General features: G+C 37.7%; 1 protein-coding gene across 3 annotated transcripts in view; it reads right to left on the bottom strand.

The window, feature by feature from the left end:
- The window catches only part of PRRG1 (proline rich and Gla domain 1), an 80,251-nt gene that overhangs the window by 56,012 nt on the left and 1,862 nt on the right, over positions 1–22,377 (bottom strand). The gene's annotated exons all lie outside the window — the stretch shown is intronic.

Raw genomic sequence — 22,377 nt, 5'->3', positions numbered from 1 at the left:
ATACACACAGAAGCTAATTTATACCATAATGCTTCATTTTCTAATAGAGTTTAGTCATAGAACTACCACGAATTTATTGTTCACCTGCCACATTCCCATATGGAGCTCAGCACCAGAGAGGCAAAATTATAAGACATAATTTATCACTCCGTTAAGGAATATATAATCTACTTGAAGCCAGACATATAGGGGAGAGTGATGTCTTCAAGATGATCACATAGATCATTCCCAACTTCAGTCCCCCTCATAAGAAGACCAACTAGCAACTATCTATAGAAAAGACTCCACTGTGAAAATCCCAGAACCTGGGGGTAATGCTGAAGCACCCTACTGGGCAACAGAGACTGAGCAGGACCACATTAGGAGGGTAAGAGGATGGGATACACTCTCACCATATGGTCCTCCTCCCTAGGGGTAGGAGAGGGATGTGGTTTCTATAGTGGGAAAAGAGAGACCAAGGTGGACACCCAACTCCCCCCGGCATAGGGGAAACTTCTCAGGAGGATCACTCAGGTCTTGCCTCATAAAGATCACTGGAGGAATTTGCTGAACTTGACACTGGGGATCAGGTAGAGGTGGAGAAGGGGTCGGGGCTCACAGCAAACAGTGTTGAGGTCTTGGCAGATGGCATTCCTGCTCGCAGCAGCGCCTGAGCAAAGATCGCAGCCCGCAGCTCTGGTCATCTGCAGAACTGAGCAAGTGGCCCCTTCTGGCTAGGGAGCTTAGTTGGCAGTTCTACTTGATCTGGATCCCCAATCAATGGGCCACCCTAGCAGCGCAGCCTATTCTACAACCCAGCCCAGGAAAGCAAGTTCTCAGCCCCGCCCAAACGCTGAGCATAGCCTCCAGTCCTGCCTTCAAGGAGTCCTGGCCAGGGAACTAGAGCAGCCATAGGACCCTCTTACAGCCCGTCTTGGTTAAGGAGACAACCTAGCAGGCCTGACCCACTACTGAGTGTAGATTCTGGCTCTGCAAAACCAGACAGCTGAAACAGTGACCCTGGGCAACATGGGAGCCCAGCCTATGATACTGTGAGAGACGCAGAGCCCAGCCTACAATCCTACTCAGCCATGGAGCCCAGTCAACAACCCTGATAAGCAGAGGAGCCCAGCCTATGGCCCTGCCCAACTGCTGAGCACAGCCTGTGGCCTTGCCCAGGCAGGAAGCCCAGCCAGTAACCCTGTCGGACAAAAGAGCACACTGAACAAGGAAGCCCAGCCAGCGACCAAGCCTACCAGCAGTTCACAGACTACTGATCAGGAACACCAGCACATAGCCGTGTTCAACTTCAGAAGGGCACCGTCTGCGGCCCCACCTAATCACAGAGGACAGCCTGAAGCCACGTCAAACCATTATGCCCTGCCTGGGGCCCTGCCGCAACACAAAACACAGCCAGTGGTACCACCTGGCTTTGGGACACAGTCTGAGATTCCACACAGCAAGGGATGACTGCAGAACCCAACCTATAGCCCCGCTCAATCATGGGACCCAACCAGTGGCACCACCCTACCAGGGAACACAGCCTGGGACTTCACCCAACTGGAGGTGATTGCAGAGCCCAGCTAGTGGTCCCACTTGACTGCTGAGCACAACCAGTAGCCCCACCTAAACAGAGAGATAGTCATCCAGTGGTCCTGTTTGAACATGGAACCCAGACTATAGGCCTAACCAACTGCAGAGCCCAGCCAGTGGCATCCCCCATCAACCTCAGAACACAGAACACAGGTAATGGCCTTATCCAACTAGAGACCACAATAGCAAGCCTTGCCTGACTACTGAGGCTATCAACTGACCTCTCCAGTAGTCCTAAGCAGTAATGACTGGTGAAGGTCTTTCCTTATTGAAGTAGACCTATAAAGTCTGGAAGAGGAGACTGTTTAAATAAATGAACAGATAACAATGCAAGGAATCAGGCATTACGAAGAAATAGGTAAACATGACACCACCAAAAGAAACCGATAAAGCTCCAACAACTGACCCTTACGAAATGGAAGTCTATCAACTGTCTGAAAAAGAACTCAGAATAATCCTGTTAAAGAACTTCAACGAACTACAAGAACACACAGACCAGACAAAATTAAGAAAACCGTGCATAAACAAAAATGAGAAGTTCAAAAAAGAAAAAGAAAGAAAGAAAAAGAAACCATTGAAAAAAACCCCAGAAATCTAAGAGGTGAAGAATGCAATGACTGAAGAATTTAATAGAACAAAATGGCAATATCTACTAATAATTATTATTTAAGTGTATTAAATACTCCAATCAAAAGACAGAATGGGTGTATGAATAAAAAACAAGATCCCAATGATATGCTGCCTACAAGCGACTCACTTTAGCTTTAAGGACACATATAGAATGAAGGGATGGAAAAAGATATTTCAAGCAAATTGTAACCAAAATAAAGCAGGGATAGCTATACTTACATCAGACAAAGTAGACCTTAAGCTAAATATAATCACGAGAGGAAAGGAAGGTCATTATATAATGAAAAAGGGGTCAATTCATCAAGAAGATATAACAACTGTAAATGTTTACACATCTAACATTGGAGCACTTAAATACATAAAGCAAATACTAACACAAAGTGAGAAATAAACAGCAATACAATAACATCTGTTGTCTCTAACATCCCACTCTCAGCAATGGATAGAACATTCAGAGAATCAATCAGGAAACAGTAGGTTTAAATAACACTATAGGCCAAACAGACATAAATAGAATGTTCCATCTAACAGCAGCAGAATACACATTCTTCTCAAGCACACATAGAAATCTTTTCTAGGACTAATTATATGGTAGGCCACAAAACAAGTCTCAACAAATTCAATAGAAATAGAAAATCAAGTAGCTTTTATAACCACAATGGTATGAAGCTAGAAATCAATAACAAGGGGAAAGCCAGAAAAATTTTAGTACATGAAAATTAAACACACTCCTGACCAACCGATGGGCCAAAGAAGAAATCAAAAGGTTAAAAAAAAATCTTGAGACATACAAAAATGGAAACACAACGTAAGAAAAGCAATGAGATGCAACAAATGTGGTTCTAAGAGGAAATTTATAGTGATAAACTTCTTAAAGAAAAAAAGGTATCAAAGAACAACCTAACTTTACACCTCAAGGAACTAGTGAAAGAAGAACAAAACAAGCCCAAAGTTAATAGAAAAAGGAAATAACTAAGTATGAGAGCAGGAATAAATGAGATAAGGTACAAGAAAACAATAGAAAAGATGAATAATGCCATTTGCAGCCACATGGATGGACCTAGAGATTATCATACTAAGTTAAGTCAGAAAGAGGAAGACAAATACTATATGATATCATATATATGTGGAATCTAAAATATGATACAAATGAACTTATTTACAAAACAGAAAGAGACTCATAGACATAGAAAACAAACTAAGGGTTACCAAAGGGGAAAGGAGATGGGGAGGGATAAATTAGGAATTTGGGATTAGCAGATACAGATTACTACATATAAAATAGATAAACAAGGTTCTAGCATACAGCATAGGGAACTATATTCAATATCCTATAATAAACCGTAATGGAAAAGAACATATATGTGTGTGTGTGTGTGTGTATGTGTATATATGACAGAATCACTCTGCTGTAAACCAGAAATTAACACAACACTGTAAATCAGCTATACTTCAATAAACAATAGCTAAATAAACGATTCTGGGAAAACTAGATATTCACAGACAAAAACCTGAAACTGGACCCCTACCTTATATCATCAACAAAAATTAACTCAAAGTGAATTAAAGACTTATATGAGACTTAAACCGAGAGGACAACAAGGTCCTAGAAGAAAATCCAGAAGAAAACAAAAACTTTTAGAAGAAAACAAAGGGAAATAGCTCCTTGAAACTGGCCTTGGCAATGATTTTTGGATATCACACCAGAAACATAGGCAAAAAGGCACAAATGAGACTACAACAAACTAAAAAGCTTCTGCACAGCAAAAGAAATGATCAACAAAATGAAAAGGCAGCTAAAGGAATAGGAAAGTATATCTGCAAATCACATATCCGATAAGGGGTTAACATCTGAAATACACAATGAACTCATACAACTCAAAGGCAAGAAACAAATAACCAAATTTAAAAATGGGCAATGGATCTAAGTAGACATTTTTCAAAAGAAGATATACAAATGGTGAAGAGCTACATGAAAAGGTGCTCAACATCACTAACCATGGGAGAAATGCAAATCAAACCCACAATGATACATCACCTCACAACTGTTAATATGTCTATTACCAAAAAGACAAGAGATAACAAATGCCAGTGAGAAAATGGAGAAAGGGAAACCCTTTTACACTGCTGATGGGAATGTAACCTGGTACAGCCACTGTAGAGAACAGTATGGAAGTTCCTTATTAAAAAAAATAGAAATACCATGTGATCCAGTAATTCCACTTCAGGGTACATATCTGAAGGAAATGAAACCACTATCTGGAAGAGACTTCTGTACCACCATGTTCACTGCAGCATCTTTTACAGTAATCAAGACATGGAAACAACTACATGTCCACCAACAGATGAATGGATAAAGAAAAAAATTATACACACACACACGGAATATTATTCAGCTATAAGAAAAGGAAATTCTGCAACTTGTGACAACATGGATGAATTCTGAGAGCATTATGCTAAGCTAAATAAGTCAGACATTGAAAGACAAATACTGTATAATCTCATTTATATGTGGAATCTAAAAAAACCCCAAAATCATAAAAATAGAAAGCAGACTGGCAGTTGCTGGGGTTGGGGGCAGGAAGTGGTGGTGGTAATGGGAGAAGATAGTCAAAAAGTAAAACCTTTCAAATTTAAAAATGAATAAGCTCTAGGGATGGAATATACAACCTGATGACTATAGTTGGAAACAATTCTTGTATATTTGAAAGATGTTAAGTAGGTCTTAAAAGTTCTCAACACACTGCACAAAACATTATAACTACATGAGGTGAGGCAAGGGATCTATTAGCTAACCTTACTGTGGAAATCATTTCACACTATATCCGTGTATCAAATCATCACATTGGTACATCTTACATTTATACAATATCATGTATCAATTATGTATCAATAAAGCTGGGAAACAAAAAAGTTAACTATATACGAAACAGAGACAGTCAGGGAATAAACATGAGACTGAGACCTGATAATTAGTTATGTGACACTGGAAAATCATTTTCTATCTCATACTCCTTACAGAAGGAGGGGGCTGAACTAGATGAGTGTTTCCCAAATTGATGTCCACAGGATGTTAAAAGGTGCATTATTCAAAAATAGGGCTCTGATCAAATAAATGTAAGAAATGTTGTCTTTAGGTTAAATAGGTTTCTTTATTATAAGATTTTTCAGAGCATTAAAAATGCTAACAAGAAATGTGATAAAACTACAGTCTCTCAATGTATTTGGCTACATAATCCTTTTCTGTGGGCAATCAGTATTTCTTAGCAGTTCTATTCTTTGGAGCTCATTTTGGGAAACTGGACAAGATAACTGCTAAAGCCTCTTGCAGCTCCGGAATTTCATTATTTACTAACAAGGTATTAATTGCATGGAACAAAGTTAACATAAAGTGAACCAAGAGAGAAGTCAAGGGGGCTCAATTCTCAGAGGATTTTAGAGCCAAAAGGAACTTGAGAAATCATCTAACAATTTCTAATCACCCCACCTTTTACCACTCTCAAAAAATCTTATGCACAACACTAGGATATCAAATGGGTTAGGGCTGAACTCTTCACGATGAACTGAGGTGGAGGCCTGTACTCCCACCCACTGGGATTTCTCCTTGAGGCGGCCTAGAAATACCCCATCAGAAAGCAGTTGGAAAACTAGTGAGCCCTGGCCCTTCAGATGAAGCCATTCTGGGAAGGCTTTAGGAAAGAGCTGGAACTCTCATACTCATGGGAAGGCCCTATACCCTTCCCAGGTACCATCTCAATTTTTTCACTGTCACCCCTCCAAGTCAGATAAATGAAGTAAGCATTATACAAAGAATTACAAAACCTTTCTCACTTCAGTAAAAATAGTAAGAAATTGTATTAGGGGAACCACAAAGCAAAGGGCTGTCAGGCGTTGGCCAGGATTTTCAATGATGACTTGCCCCTCCAGAGGTCAACATGGAAAGAACAGACTTCAGAGGCAGCTCTCTTTCAGGGGAAGATGAAACCAAGGAGGCAAAGATCAATATGACCTGGAAGCTGACTCACCTAGTGCTCCAGTAGTAAACTTCCAAAGATCTGAACCTTGATTTTAAGAAGACAATTTCCTTACAGAGATGTAGTTCAAGGCCTACTGCCAAGATCACTCTCAAAACCTAAACTGCCTCAGTCTCAGGTTTTTGCCAGGGTTCAGCTTGCATTTTCTACTCTGATCCTTTACTGCTTTATTCTCTTCTTCAGTGGAGGAGGGGAGGGGGATGGAGGTGGGGTGTGTGTGTGTGTGTGTGTGCGCGCGCGCGTGCATTTTAAGTCTATATACCTCTCTAAGCAGTGGTATTCATCAATCTTGAGTCTTAGAACCCCATCCCAAACTAAACATTACTTTTAAAGTAATGACAACACACTTAAAAACAACAACAAAGCAGCTTTTAACCAGACATTAGGAAATCTAAATAAAAATCACTGTTCCATGGATTTACCCAGCCTGGCATTAAACATTCTTGACAAGCAGGTTCCACCTTCCTTAACATGACACTACACTCCAGCCAAACCGGCCTCTACTCATCCCTGAAATATGCTTTAAACTGTTTCCGCTCTATGCCTCTGCTCATTTTCCACTGTATTATCCATACCTACAAAGATTCCGTTCATCCCTCACCATCAGTAGTGAAGCCTTTCCTTATCACTTGAATAGGAAGTCATCTCTTTTTCCTTGGAACTCTCATACAATATGGAACTTAGGTGCTACCTCATACAGATCTGCATACCTTACGTATCTACCAGACTGTCCAGTTTTCAGAGAGTAAGTAATTTGTCTTCTACATCTGCATCTACTTTGTACATGACACCAGATCATTCCCAGTGGGGGCCCTAGTGGCCAGACTTTGAGGAAGCTCTCATAGCAAGTATGTTCAGGACATACTGTTTGCCTAAGTTTCCCTTAGTACAGACAGATGCATCAAACTTCAGTCATTTATATACCACCTTCATCAATTTTTTGATTTTTGCTAAACGCATTTACTGTCTACAGTGACTTAATGTTTCCTTCAATTAAGTCATTTTTTAAACTTCAGTATCCCCTTAACCTTGTCCTATGTAAAATCACAGGTTTGAGATGTTATTTTTCTAGTGCATATAAAAATGCATTACTATTAAAGTTCTAGAACTTTTTCAAGGTTTCCTCTAGTTACTGTGCATACCACAAGCACTGTACTTTGTCAAACACTGTTCATTTCTGTCTTCAGTTAATTAAAAAACACCGGCTGTCTTGTACCTGCCAGGCACTGTTCTATTCTTTAAGAGGGCAGTTGTTCTCAATTGGGGGCAATTTTCTCCCCAAGAGATATTTGGCAATGTCCAGAGATATTTTTGCTCATCACAACTGGGGAGGGGTGCTACTAATGTCAAGTGGGTTGAGGCCAGAGATACTGCTAAACATCCTACAATTCACAGAACAGTCCCCCACAACAAAGAATTACCTGGGCCAAAATGTCAACAGTGCCAAGGCTGAGAACCCTGCCTTGAGAAACAGTGACAAATAAGAGAGATGTATTCTCTGCTTTTTTTTTTTGGAGCTTACAATCCAGTAAACAATGTGGTAGATGCTACTCTCTTCCAGGATATTCAAGTATGATTCATCAATGTGCAGTTTTTAGGATGTCTTCTCTGTGGTGTGGATTTCTTATCTATGGAAGGCATGCTGATACTGAGCAAATTCCCAGAACTGGTCTCTTAAATAACGACAGGTTACATACATCCCGACAAGAATTCCACCACTAGGTCAGAGCGAGGGCTTTGCCAGCACATGTACCCGGGGGTGAGGTCTGCCTTGCCAATTACTAGCTGCCTGACTTTGGCCAAGTTATTCAACCTCTTTAAGCCTCAGTTTGTCCATCCATAATGGAGTTATTATTGGCAGCCTTAATTTCACAGGCTTTGAGGGAAGATTAAATGAGAACAGTTAGAATAGTTCTTGATAACAATAAACAGTGAGAAGGACCTGTGAGGATGACAACAAAGATTTTCTTCTCTCCAAATGTTTTGGTTCAATGTAGTTCTGGTGGTCAATCTGGTTCAATACACTCAGTGTAAATATTACTACTTCAGACAGAGGGTAGAATAATATATATTTTATGAACTGAATTTTTTAAATTTGATTTTAAAGTTTTAGCTTCAGCTGCATGCCCTATTTAAGTCTGGAGTGTGCACCCTCAGTTCTGTAAGAGCTCCCTTTGCCATTTTTGATGTCCTTACATGCGCTTGCGTCTCTCTCCCCAGCCTCCCAGTGACAACCACAGCCTGGAAACTCCTAATCCTGGTAGTGACTGCTCTTCCAGTAATCCTCTGAGATTCAATTACATCTAGCTCCTTATTAGTTCTGAAACACTGCAGGCTACATTTTAATTTGTAGAGAAGCACTTCAATGATGGCTCTATTTTTTAGCCACATGGCTCTCTCATGGCTGATTAGGTTGGTCAATCACTTCACTGTCCTCTACTGTGCAGAACACTGATACACCGTTTCATTATTTTCTGGCCACCCCTAATTAAAGGCTTTGCCAGTCCTATTCTCCTGCCTTCCCCAAGCCTCAAGGGCCTTCTAATTTTTAAGAATAAGAGGGCCTAAGGGCTCTGTGGCATACTCTAGAGATGAGATGAAGTTCATTCTGTCTTCATGGTGTCTCTTAAAGCCCCAGCTCTTTTTAGCTGCCTAAGAGCCCTTCTGTAACAGATGGGTTTACAGGCTTCTGAGAGCTTCCCTTCCCCTCTGCATCTTCCCCACTTCCATATCCTTCAAATAATAAAGATTCGGCTGCTGTGTGTTGTATATCTACAACAGTAAGGCAATTTCACTATACATCACCTCATCAGTGCTCACAACAACCTTATGTGGTAGGGACAATACCTTTTGATAACCGATACAACTAAATTCCAAAGAAACTGACTCACTCACGTTTACATAAGTAAGGGCATCTCAGGATTGCTGTTTTTCTCATCAACACATCTGCCTCAAAAGTACTCACATTATAACTGTTCAGCTCAACGACTTCACAAACACCTGTCTACTAGATATCCAAATCAAGATTGAGAACACATTCCACAGGATTTAACCTCAGGTTTCTGACACCAAGTCCAGCGCTCTTTAAATCACAGATACAGTCATTCAAGAAGTATTTACTTACTACTTACTAAATGTCAGTAATTCTGCCAATTACTGGGGACTTGATGCTGAATAAGATAAATTTGATCCCTGCCCTAAAAGAGCTTACAGTCTATCAGGGAGTCAATTAAAAAAATACATAGAGGAACTTAAGTTATTAGAGAAATTTAAAGAAATTCAATATGGCTTTAGCATGGCAAGCAAAAGAGGCTGGAGACAGACAAATGGTCAAATTATACAATGCTTTACTGGTTTAAAACGAGTTTGGATTTTATTTTAAACACAGTGGAAAACTGCTAAATACCTCTGCATACATGAAACAACCAAAAGAGCTTAATTCTTCAATTCCTCTAAACTTTGGGTATTTAATTCTGTTCCAGTCACTTCGCTAGGCCGTTAACTTCAATGTGTAAATATAACAACTGACAAAGCCTTGAGAAATTTATTTGGTAACATAAATATTAAGTAAAAATATAATAATTATTATAAAGTTAATAAATTATAAAATCATAGCATGATAATTGCCAAATAATTATAAAATTAATATATATAATATATAAATACTTATAAATGCAATTCCTCCCAGTGATATACACAAGACAGCAACATCAAAAGTGCCATCAGATACTGCTGAATTCCCTGGATACTTACCTTTCAGAATCTAGAGAGCAAAGTGAGGCAGGTTATACAAATGAAGAAAGGATACTTTGTTTTGGTCTGTTCTCCAGTTATCCTCAGATTTGGGTATAGTAATATATAGAAGATTTGGCACAATCATCTTTTCAATTCAATAAATATATATTGTGTGACTACTCAAATACACATTGTGTTTCTACTACATGTCTAAGTTCCGGGGAAACCGCAGTAAATAAAGACAATAATGCTTGCCCTCGTGAAAGTTACAACCTAGATGGGAATCTGTGCTCATTTATTTCAACAAGCAAAATGTACAGCATGCTAAATCGTGATAGATAGTGGTGCATACAAAGGATAAATAAGGCAGAAAAGGAGGGCAGGGATTGTTGTTTAATGACTGTAAACAACCACTTTTTTTTTTTTTTTTTTTTGGATATTGGTCTTTTAGTAGTTTATCAATGACACAGCTGCTGGTGTATACCAGGGGTCAGCAAACTTTTCCTGTATAGGGCTAGAGAGTAAATATTTTAAGCTTTGTGGGCCATATGGTCTCTGTTGCAACTAAATTCGACTTCGCTGTTGTAGAACAAAAGCAGTCACAGACACTTATCCAGAGGAAATCTTAATTCAAAACAATACATGTCCTCCAGTGTTCACAGCAGCACTATTTACAATAGCCAAGACATGGAAACAACCTAAATGTCCATCAACAGATGACTGGATAAAGAAGTTGTGGTATATTTATACAATGCAATACTACTCAGCCACAAAAAAGAATAAAAATAACGCCATTTGCAGCAACATGGATAGACCTGGAGATCGTCATTCTAAGTGAAGTAAGCCAGAAAGAGAAAGAAGAATATCATATGGTATCACTTATATGTGGAATCTAAAGAAAAAAAAAAAAGAAACTTATTTACAAAACAGAAAGACTCACAGACATAGACAACAAACTTACAGTTACCAGGAGGGGAAGGGGGTGGGAAGGGATAAATTGGGAGTTCAAGATTTGCAGATACTAACTAATATATATTTAATAGATAAACAACAAGTTTATACTGTATAGCACAGGTAACTATATTCAGTATTTTGTAGTAACTTATGGTGAAAAAGAATATGAAAACAAGTATATGCATGTCTGAAACATCATGCTGTACATCAGAAATTGACACAACATTGTAAACTGACTATACTTCATTTATATTTATACAAACACACACACATACACACAAAAACCCAACAGCCATAGAAATCAATTTTTGTGCGGCTGTGTTCTAATAAAATTTTTGAGATTGGAATTCTGTAATTTTCAGGTGTCATAGATTTCCTTTTAAAATTTTTCAACCATTTAAAAATGTAAAAATCAATCTCAGTTCATGGGTCATACAAAAACAGGCAGCAAGTGATTATTTGCCAATCCCTGGAGTATACCATGAAATGTCTTACTTCCATAAATCAACAAGTCAAAAGTAAAGTCAGTCAGTCCAGGATAAATATTATTGAAACATAAAGATATACTACTATCAATAACAGTTTGAAAATTCTCGAATAACTTTTAAGTTACAGATAATAATTTTATATGATAGTGGCACTTATATTTCAACTACACAATAAAATATTATAAGATAATGGTGTAACTAAATAAATCATGCTAAAACTATAGAAGTATCTCAGTGAATAAAAAAAAGTCATCAGAAAATACATCAAATAATCTAGATGCCCTATAAATCACTTGATGAAGTCAATGGTTATTTCCTAACAGAAATCGTTTATTGCATCCACAGTAATGTTTCAATTATCACTTCCATCCCAATAAAACACGAAGCTATATACCCAGCCTTGACCTTTCCCCTAACTTCCGTAATTCCAAATGCTTCAGAGAAATCGAAACCTAGACATCATGCCACCACCTGAAGCATCACGGATCTAAAACCAAATACTTTCTCCATCATATATATAAAGTAGCTTCCCTTCCGAATTTCATAACTATATTGTTGATACCTTCATTATGTCATTCAACCCAAGTGTTATGGGATGACATTTTAAGATATTTAAAGTTTTATTTCTCCCCAGAGTTCATTTTTTCCCCCTTCTTTCTTTACTCCTTACCTACCACCTCTCCCAGAAGTAGCTAAGCCATCTTGTACTCACTGCTTCAAATGAAAGATAAGCCTGGGTCAGAACCTTGTCTTCCAAGGTACTTGGGAGAAACAACAGGTCTTTCACAGGGAAATATGACTGAAGACTGTAATGAGAGCATGGTTCCCCTTCAGTCTCACCCACTCATTCCCCTGTTCCAGGCTATAAAGGTTTCCCTGGGTTAAAGGTTGGAGAGAAGCCACTGAGGCCTAGGGCAGAAGGGCCAGATGTGAAGGGACCAAACCGATGAATAATGATGGGCCATTTTTAGTGAGAGGCATTGCTTGAATGCCCAGGAGTCCGTTGGGAGTGGTTTTAGCATCAAAAGACCACAAGTGCAAGCCTAGGGACAGAATCTTTCCCGATGGTGTGTGATGAAGGCTTCTCTTGGATGGGAGTCATCCTCATGCTGATGACCTCCCTGCTAGAAGGATGCCTATCTATGCCTGAGGTTTTACTTAGTCCCCATCCAGTTTTCCATGTAGACAGCCCTTTTTGCAACTTCTCTGGACCGTAAACCCTGAAGAACAGAACCCTGGTCACTCGTGGCGGGGATGGTGGTTGTGGTGGTTATGGTGGTTACGGTGATGAGGGTAAGCCCCGTACTTGGAATTAGCAACATGAGGAAAGTGAGGAGGGATTAGGCACTAGTAACCACTAGCCTGATTTCTTATACCACAGATAAGTTTTACAAGTTTTTAGATCTTCACATAAATGGAATCATAGTGTATTTTTTGAAGCTAGCTTCTTCCACTCAACTTCATGTTTGTGAACATCTATCCTGTTGCGTGTGGTTGCAATACATTCATTCTCACTATTGACTCTATTAGATATATATTCCTGTTTATATACTTATTCTACCACTGATGGATGTTTGGGTTGTTTCCAGTTTAGGGCAAGCAGTAAAACACACTCCCAAACATGGGTTTACAACAGCGGCAGTATCCTTAGCTCTGTCTAACATAACCAGTCATGAAACCTACCTGCTCTTTGTTGCATCTTTAATACCTGATGCCAGTCTTTCCATACCCACTACTTCAAAATCTAATCATATTTCTTCAAGTTGATAGTAAGCTTCCCAAGGACAAAAAATATTTAATTTTTTTTATCTTTCATAGGATATACACTTGGTATGTATTCAAGGAATAGCTATTATACACTATCATCAAAGTGATCACTAACAAGTTTTAATATAGAAATCCAAGTGGCATTCTGACATCTTGACTCATAAGGTCTGGGCATTTTTAAAAAGCATTATTTTGGGTATTCTCAGCATATGAAATGGCCCTAAGATAGTACCTAAATATTAAAAGAGCTTGGCATTAAATACATACCTCTCCTCATCTTTAGCAAGCAGCTCAGAGGGAGGTGAAGTAGGAGTGAAAGGAAGAGGTGCTGGTAGGATATTTGAATGCAGGACCAAATCAACGCATAGCTTTATTATCACCAGGAGAAACTGAGAACTTAGGCTTTTAGCATAGCAACCCGAAGAGAATCATAATAGCAGACAACTTTGTTATCAGATCCCTTATGCATATAATTTCTTTAATCTCTGTAATATCATGAGTAAAAAATAGTACTAGCATTAACACTAAAAGTACAGATAAGGAATCTGATGCAGATTAGTTAAGCAATTTGCCCAAAGTCATAGAGTTTGTAAAGTGGCAGAGCTAAAATTCTACCCTAGGGAATCTGACTTACGTGTTCTTGACTGGGAAGAGGGAGATTTCTTCCTCCAAATGGGGTGAGAGTTCTATAATTTAAATAAAACATTAGATTGAGCTACCTGTGAGCGTGTAAGTGTGGATTTTAAAGACACTTTTCATGTGTAAATAAAGTTTTTTGGCCATTAAGAAGGAAGAGAGGAGGGATTATGATAAAGAGATAGGAAGACACTTTTTGGAGAAGTTACTCATCTTGATTGTGATGACAATTTCATGGGTGCACACACACACATAATTTATCCAGTTGTACACTTTAAATACATGCATGTATGTCAACTGTTATGTTGATTATACCCCAATAAAATTATATGCAAAAAGGATGAAACAGATCTATAGATGAGCCAATAATGTATGGAGTGGAGAAAAAATTATGACAGTATTCATGATATAATTTGTTAAATACACAAACACATATGTAAAAACATTATACACATATGTATATATAAATCAACAAGTGAGCAAATAAATGAATGTTATCTGTGGGATTTTTCTTTTTTTTTTAGCCTGTAGTAATGCAAGTAGCTTTCACTGAGGCCTCTGTCAACAGGTAGGTGACTGAGCCACCTTGAAGCAGATCCTCCAGCCCCATTCAAGCCTTCATATGACTGCAGGCCCCAGCTGGTATCTTTTCTTTTATATATATATAAAAAAAATTTTTTTTAGTTGAAGTATAGTCAGTTTACAACATTATGTGAACTTCTGGTGTACACGCCAGCTGACCTCTTGAAAACAACCTTGTGAGCAACCCTGAACAAAACCACCCAGTTCAGCCACTCCTGGATTTTGATTCTCACAAACTATGTGAAATAATAACTTTACTATTTTAAACTGCTACCTTTTGAAGTAATTTGCTATGAAACAGTAGATAAATATTGTTAAAATGTGGCATACATACAGAAAAGTGCACAAATCTTGTTGACTTTCTATACAGAAAGCACACCAGTGTAATCAGGACCCAGATGAGGGCACCGGACAGAACATTACCAGCACCCCAGAAGTCCCGCCTTGTGCTCCCTGTCTCAACACTATCTCCCAACAAGAGTAGCTACTAGCCTGATTTCTTACATCATAGATAAGATTTTAGTGCTTCTGAATGTCATATAAATGGAATCACCATGTATACTCTTTCAGATCTAGCTTCTTTCGCTCGACACCATGTTTCTAAGATTCATCCATACTGTTGCACGTAATTATAGTTCATTTGTTATCCCTAATTCCATGTTAGGTATATATCTCCGTTAGTGTATTCATTTTACTTTTGATAGACATTTGGGTTGTCTCAAGTTTAGGTTTATTACACATAGTGCTATGAACATTCTTGTACATGTCTTTTTATGAACCTATATAACTATTGCTGTGTCTTTATCTGAAAGTGGAATTATTGGGTTCACAGGCATGCCTACCGCCAGCTCTACTCATTACTTAATAAACACTTTTCCAGTGTGATTGTACCAATGTACAGTCTTAGCAGCAGTACTGCAGACTTTCAGCTGCTCTACACTCCTGCAGACTCAGTACCATCTTTTCTGTCTTTGCGATTCTGCTGGGTGATAGCGGTATCACCTCATGTGTTTTCCTAGTGAGTGATGAAGTTGAACACCTTTCTTGAACATTAATTGGCCATCTGGACATCTTATATGAAGTGCCTGTTTTAAATCTTGTGTGCATTTAAGCAAATATTACATCTAAGATCAGCAAAATGCCATAATTTTCTAAACTAATAGGTGCTCTGTTGTACTGTGAAAATAAGTGTCTTTGAGCAGAAGAACAGTCATTAAGAAAAAGATAAAACTAATAGCAGGAATATGGTTAGGTGCCTCTTCTAAATCTAGAAATGTTTTGAAAAGGGAAACAAGGCAGGCAGTAAGGCAGAACGAACTTTCAATGTAGGAATGAGACAAAAAGGGAGAGGCCGTTAGGAAGATGATGCCCATGGGCAGGATTTGCTTGATTTTGGTGGCCGGGAAGCGCAGCACACACAGGACACAACTCAAGAACCATGTTAGCCATAGCCACTGTCCAGAAAAGCTTTTCTGAGGAAAACACAGAACATGTATGGGCTTTAATACAGTGCTATATAATTTGGAGAAGTTTAGTGCTAGTAGGGAAAACAGTAAATATTCTGAAAATGGAAAAGTAGATCACCTATAACCATGGTCCCATTAAATCACACTTCTCAAGAGAGGGAAAATGATAATTTATATATACCCTTGAATAGCCAGTAAATATATACTCACCTTCCTTTAACCTCACAAACCTACATTAGGCTTTACTTTATTTTTTTCTTTTATGAGTTACCAGAATGCACTATGACATTAGCTGCTTATTTTTAGTTTACTGATTAAATTTTAATAAGACTCTTCAGATAGCAGAACAATCAGTTAAAGAAAGTTAATACTGCTGGACAAGATCAATGCATAATGGACACCATGTGTGTGTGAAAAAGTAGAAGAATAAACAATGTGGCTTTGGTTTATTATCTTAGGCATACCACAGCATACAATCTTAGCCCTAAATCTAACAAACTGGTGCTTTAAATGCGGTCATATAAGAATTTCAGGTATTACAATTTTTTTTAAAATAACTGAGGTCAGATATACTAAATAACTTCAAGAGCTCAACATTTATAATTCAGGCACAAAAAAATCAGTTCTCACATTTTTAATATTCCCCCTGTCCTATTGGGCATGCACATGACAAAAAATGGCATGGAGAAATCATGACAAATAGCATATAGATCAAATCCGATATACTTCTGAGGCTTTAGAAGGAAGAGTTCTTTCTGTGACATGTAATAATTTGCATCACCAGCTAACAAAGCCTATCATTGTAGTGAATATGTTCAAGGACACTACACTAAAGCTACTGGGAGTACCAAATTTTAATGGTCTGACACGGACCGTTAAACATTAAATTAAAACATTAACCTCAATTCTAAAGAAGGTTTATTTTGCAGGATGACTTTCTTAAATAAACAAGATTTATAGCCTCTTCAATAGAAACTATTTCTGAGTAAAGGTCCATTTCCCATAAGTATCATTCAAACTTTTTAAAAAGGAAATTTGTTTCCAGAACATTTAGTTTGTAATGCTACCCAACAATAAGAATCACATTTTATAAAAGCATATGTAAGGTAAAATAAAAAAGGCCCATGCAAAAATGGTCTTTTCTTTTGCAAACTAGTTATTTTCTCCTGCAGAAGCAGCTCAGACAAAATCACAAGGATAGATTCCTAGGAGAAGCTATTACACTGATGTTGTTGGGCAACACTGACCGCGTCAGGGAAAAAAAACAATCTACAGATGGTGGAGAATGCTAGGCTTGAATTATCCATTGCCATTGTTTTAAAACTCTACGACTCAATCTAATTGAACTGGAGAGCTATGAATTCCCAGACAAAAAGCAGAAGGAAAATGAAACCAAGGTCCTGGAGAAGCCATAAACTAGAAAATGAGCTTAATCACATTGGACTAGAAATCACCAATTCCCAAATGAAGATTTAATTTCATAATGATGTCCTATTTTGTTTAATGCTGACAGGGATCATGTATATTTTGTTTGATGCCATATCCTCATACTCATCACTCTACTTGGCACATACTAGATATGCAAAATTTACTGAATAAAAAATTTATTGAATATTGTATTTTAACAAGTTAAGCTCATATGATACTCTGCGTCTAACTTTTTTTATTCATACATTGTAATAATCTTCTTATGAAATGAAATACCTCATAAACATGATTCTTGGTGGCTGCATTATATTCATGTATCATAATTTAACCAGTTCCTAAATGTTCTATAATTCAGAAATAAACTGTTACATCCATACAATAAAAATTTATGCAGCCAGTAAGAACTGATTCCATTTTTTGCTGTCATAAATAATGTAGTAGTGCATTTTTAAAATATAAACTGTTATTTCTTTTTTTTACAAAAAAACTACTGGTGGGAATGTAGTTTGGTGCAACCATTATGGAAAACATATGGAGATTCCTCAAAAAACTAAAAATAGAACTATCATAGGATCCAGCAATCCCACTTCTGGGTATATATCTAGAAGGAACTCTAATTTGAAAAGATACATGCACCCCAGTGCTCACAGCAGCACTATATACAATAGTCAAGACATGGAACCATCCTAAATGTCCATCGATAGTTGACTGAATAAAGAAACTGTGGTATACTTATACAATGGAATACTACTCTGCCATAAAATAACAAAATGCCATTTGCAGCAACATGGATGGACCTAGAGATTGTCATTCTAAGTGAAGTAAGCCAGAAAGAGAAAAATACCATATGATATCACTCATATGTGGAATCTTAAAACAAAACACTATGAACTTATCTACAAAACAGAAACAGACTCACAGACTTAGTAAACAATTTTATGGTTACCAGGGAAAGGGGGTGGGAGGGGATTAAATTTGGGAGTTTGAGATTTACAAATGTTAGCCACTATATATAAAAGTAATTTTTAAAAAGTTTCTTTTGTATAGCACAGGGAACTGTGTCCAATATCTTGCAATAACCTTTAATGAAAAAAATATATGAAAACGAATATATGTATGTATATGCATGACTGGGACATTGTGCTGTACAGTAGAGATTGACACATTGTAATTAACTGTACTTCAATAAAAGAAATTTTTTTAGTTGAAGTATAGTCAGTTTACAATGTTGTGTCAATTTCTGGTGTACGGCATTGTTTCAGTCATACACATATGTACATATATTCCTTTTCATATTCTTTTTCATTTTCATTATAGGTTACTACAAGATACTGAATATAGTTCCCTGTGCTGTACAGAAGAAACTTATTGTTTGTCTATTTTACATACAGTTAGTATCTGAAATCTCAAACTCCAAATTTATCCCTTCCCATCCCCTAACCCCCCCAGTAACCAAAAGTTTGCTTTCTATGCCTGTGAGTCTGTTTCTGTTTTGTAAATAAATTTGTTTGTTTCTTTTTTTTTTTTTCCAGATTCCACATATAAGTGATATCATATGGTATTTGTTTTTCTCTTTCTGGCTTATTTCACTTACAATGATGATCTCCAGGTCCATCCATGTTGCTGCAAATGGCATTATTTCATTCTTTTTTATGATTGAGTAATATTCCATCGTATAAATATAGCACAGCTTCTTTATCCAGTCATCTGTCAATGGACATGTTGGTTGTTTCCATGTCTTGGCTATTGTAAATAGTGCTGCAGTGAACATTGGGGTGCTGTATTTTTTCGAATTAGAGCTTCCACGGGATATATGCTCAGGAGTGGGATTGCTGGATTATATGGTAAGTCTATTTTTCGTTTTTTAGGTAATTTCCATAGTGCTTTCCATAGTGGCTGCACCAAACTACATTCCCACCAACAGCGTAGGAGGGTTCCCTTTTCTCCACAGCTTCTCCAGTATTTATCATTTGTGGACTTTTGAATGATGGCTATTCTGACTGGTGTGAGGTAATACGTCACTGTAGTTTTGATTTGCTGCTATTCTCATTTCTGATTATTTCCTTGGGACAGATAATGGAAGAACCTGGGTTTAGATATCTACAGACAGCTATCTTATCCTTTGGGGCAAAGAGGCACACATTACTAAGAAAGTTAGAGGGAATTATCAGCTCTTCACACTTTATCAGCTTGCTTCTTAATACCTAACTGAAATAGACCACAAAAATTGGCGTTTTTCCACGATAAAATAGAGGTGGTATGGCAATGGAAGAGTTGGATCATATAGGGTGGGTGTGGGAGAACTGACCCTGATCAAAGGAATATGCAGTGCGCTAGTCCTTTGTTCTGTTACTTAATGAGCTGGGAGACATTTCTGGGACTCTGTTTCCTCTCCTATAAAAGGTGGAACAAACAGACTTGAGAAGCTAGGAAAGGATAAGATATAACTTGTGCACACCTCGAGGTATTCACTGCAGGGGTTATTTTAGGCATACAGTCACTTGTTGCTTTACCTATCATGCTATCTTTCACTATTTCAGTACATTAAACTTAACATTTCAGTACCAAATTATTTTTATTTACTTATACCCTCCTAGTTCTGGAAAGAATTCAAGATGATTTATATAAAGTCAGCTAATAAAAGAAGACAAAATAATATTTAAAAATAAAAAGCATTTGAGGAAAATCTGACAAAGGGGAAAATCTAGAAGAGTTTCAGGATAACACAACCTGAATACAGAGGACTGAGATTTGTATATGAAAAACTTGCTGAAAGGTTGTGTATCTTTGTTAAAGGAAGAGATAAACCTCCTAGTAGCCAATGCCAAGAGGAAAAACCCACTTACATGAGCCATGATATCCCTACGATAAAAACAAACCAACTGCCTAGAAGCCTCATTACTAATGATTTTGAGATTAGAGAAAAATTACCCCTAGTGTTTTCAAAAGAAGAAATGTAATGACCAGTATCTTCAACATACAGATAGTAAATACTCTAAGGTATTTTACATCGCAATTTCCATAGCTTCTTTGTTCTAAGTAGGCCAATGGCAAGAAAGCACAGAAGCAGTGTACTCTATATTTGTGCAATATATTTAGAAATTGACCTACTTGAATGGCTTCCTAAAACTGTCTAGATACAACCAAAAACACCAGGCTCAGTGGAATGCCCACGCCAAAGGAAACTCAACTGCACCTGGCTGATTCAGACAACCATCCTGATGGCCACTCTATAAACAAATCCTGACTCACTCTGCTGGCCCTTCTCCAAAAAAAGAACAGCAGCCCTGAAAACAAAAACGCTTATAAGCAAACCCATAGGCCAAGAGAATTCAGAATATCCTAACATTCTAAATAATTAAGAGTGAAGGACTATAGTTTATCTGAGGGTAGCCTTGGGTCCCTAAGAATTACTATACCTCAGAAGCACATTGTGGAAAGCTTGACAAGTTAGTTTACCAAAGCACGACAGCCCTGGGATCAATCAGCCAAAACAAAAAAAGAATTTTTGTTGTAATATAAGGCAAAAAATATCACACTTGGCTTCAAGATGAGGAAACCAATGCTTGGTTTAGTTACAGAGCTGCCACTTGGTAGAACCTGTAGCACATCCTAGGCCTGACTCTCACGCCAATGCTGTCCCCACTGTAGCACTGAACCAAGAACAGAAATTTTTCAGCTCTTGACTTAATTTCGTACGTCCTACAGTGGATTTTCCGATACTAAAATGAACATTTCTGGGACTTGTAATTAAAAGTAATAAACACAATTGCATGCAAACCTGAATCAGAGTTCCAAAGTCAGGGGTGACATTCTCGGCTGAGTTCTGGCCCCAACTATTTGTTTTTCCACTCCAACAAGAATCCTACAAATCAAGTCAAGCTAGCTCTCTACAGATACTATGTACTTTCTCACTTCCAAGCCTTTGTTCATACCATTCCCCTTCACTAAGTATGACGTCCCTTCCTTTTGACTTATTTGAATCTGAAAGCCATTATTAATGATACTACTACAATTCCCTGCCCCCTCAGACATGCACTTCTATCTGCCCAGCAGGACGTAACCTCTGTCCTCTGAATTTCAGTAGCACTCAAATCTGTAGTACTCATTTATCAAATACTATTCTTTTTTAATTGAAATATAGTTGATTCACAGTGTTTCAGGTGTACAGCAAAGTGATTCAGTTATGCATATATATATTCTTTTTCCACATTCTTCTTCATTATAGGTTTTTACAAGATACTGAATATAGTTCCCTGTGACATACAGTAGGTCCTTGCTGTTTATCTATTTTATTTACAGTAGTATCTGTTAATCCCAAATTCTCAACTTATCCCTCTCCCTCACTACCTTTCCCCTTTGGTAATCATAAGTTTGTTTTCTATGTCTGTGAGTCTGTTTCTGATTTGTAAATAAGTTCATCCGTATCATTTTTTTTTTTAGATTCCACATATAAATACTATCATATAATATTTGTCTTTCTCTGTCTTAGTTCACTTAGTATGGTAATCTCTAGGTCCATCCATGTTGTTACAAATGGCATTATTTCATTCTTTTCATCGTTCAGTAATATTCCATGGTGTGCGTGCGTGCGTGCGTGCGTGCGTGCATGCGTGCGTATCACATCTTCTCTTCCATTCATCTTCTGTTGATGGACATTTAGGTTGCTTGCATGTCGTGGCTATTGTAAATAGTGCTGCTAAATATTACTCTCTACTGTTTGCTCACCAATTCTTTGCGTATTATCTCCCCCAGAGTGCAAGCTGCTTGCAGGATAAGGCCATCACTTGGTCTTTCTGCACTGATAGCATCTAGCACTCAAGTGACACAGGGAAAAAAATGCTCAGTAACTGATGGCTAAGACATCAAGTCCCCTGAACAGCCTAAACAAACCAGCTTACTTACTTCATTGCCTTTCTTTCATTATGAACTCTACCAACCTTTTAATCTCCTTTTTCTTCCTTCTTTTTCTGCTTTAACTGTTCATAATACAAAAATGTTTTACCATTGGATTATGTTGATTCTTGCATGATATGTATGGGAAATACTATCTATTTACTGATACATACTTAGGGCAGACAACTT

This window comes from Camelus ferus, chromosome X (assembly GCF_009834535.1).
Source record: "Camelus ferus isolate YT-003-E chromosome X, BCGSAC_Cfer_1.0, whole genome shotgun sequence".
Taxonomy (NCBI): Eukaryota; Metazoa; Chordata; class Mammalia; order Artiodactyla; family Camelidae; genus Camelus; species Camelus ferus.
This window is presented reverse-complemented; position numbering and strand designations above follow the sequence as displayed.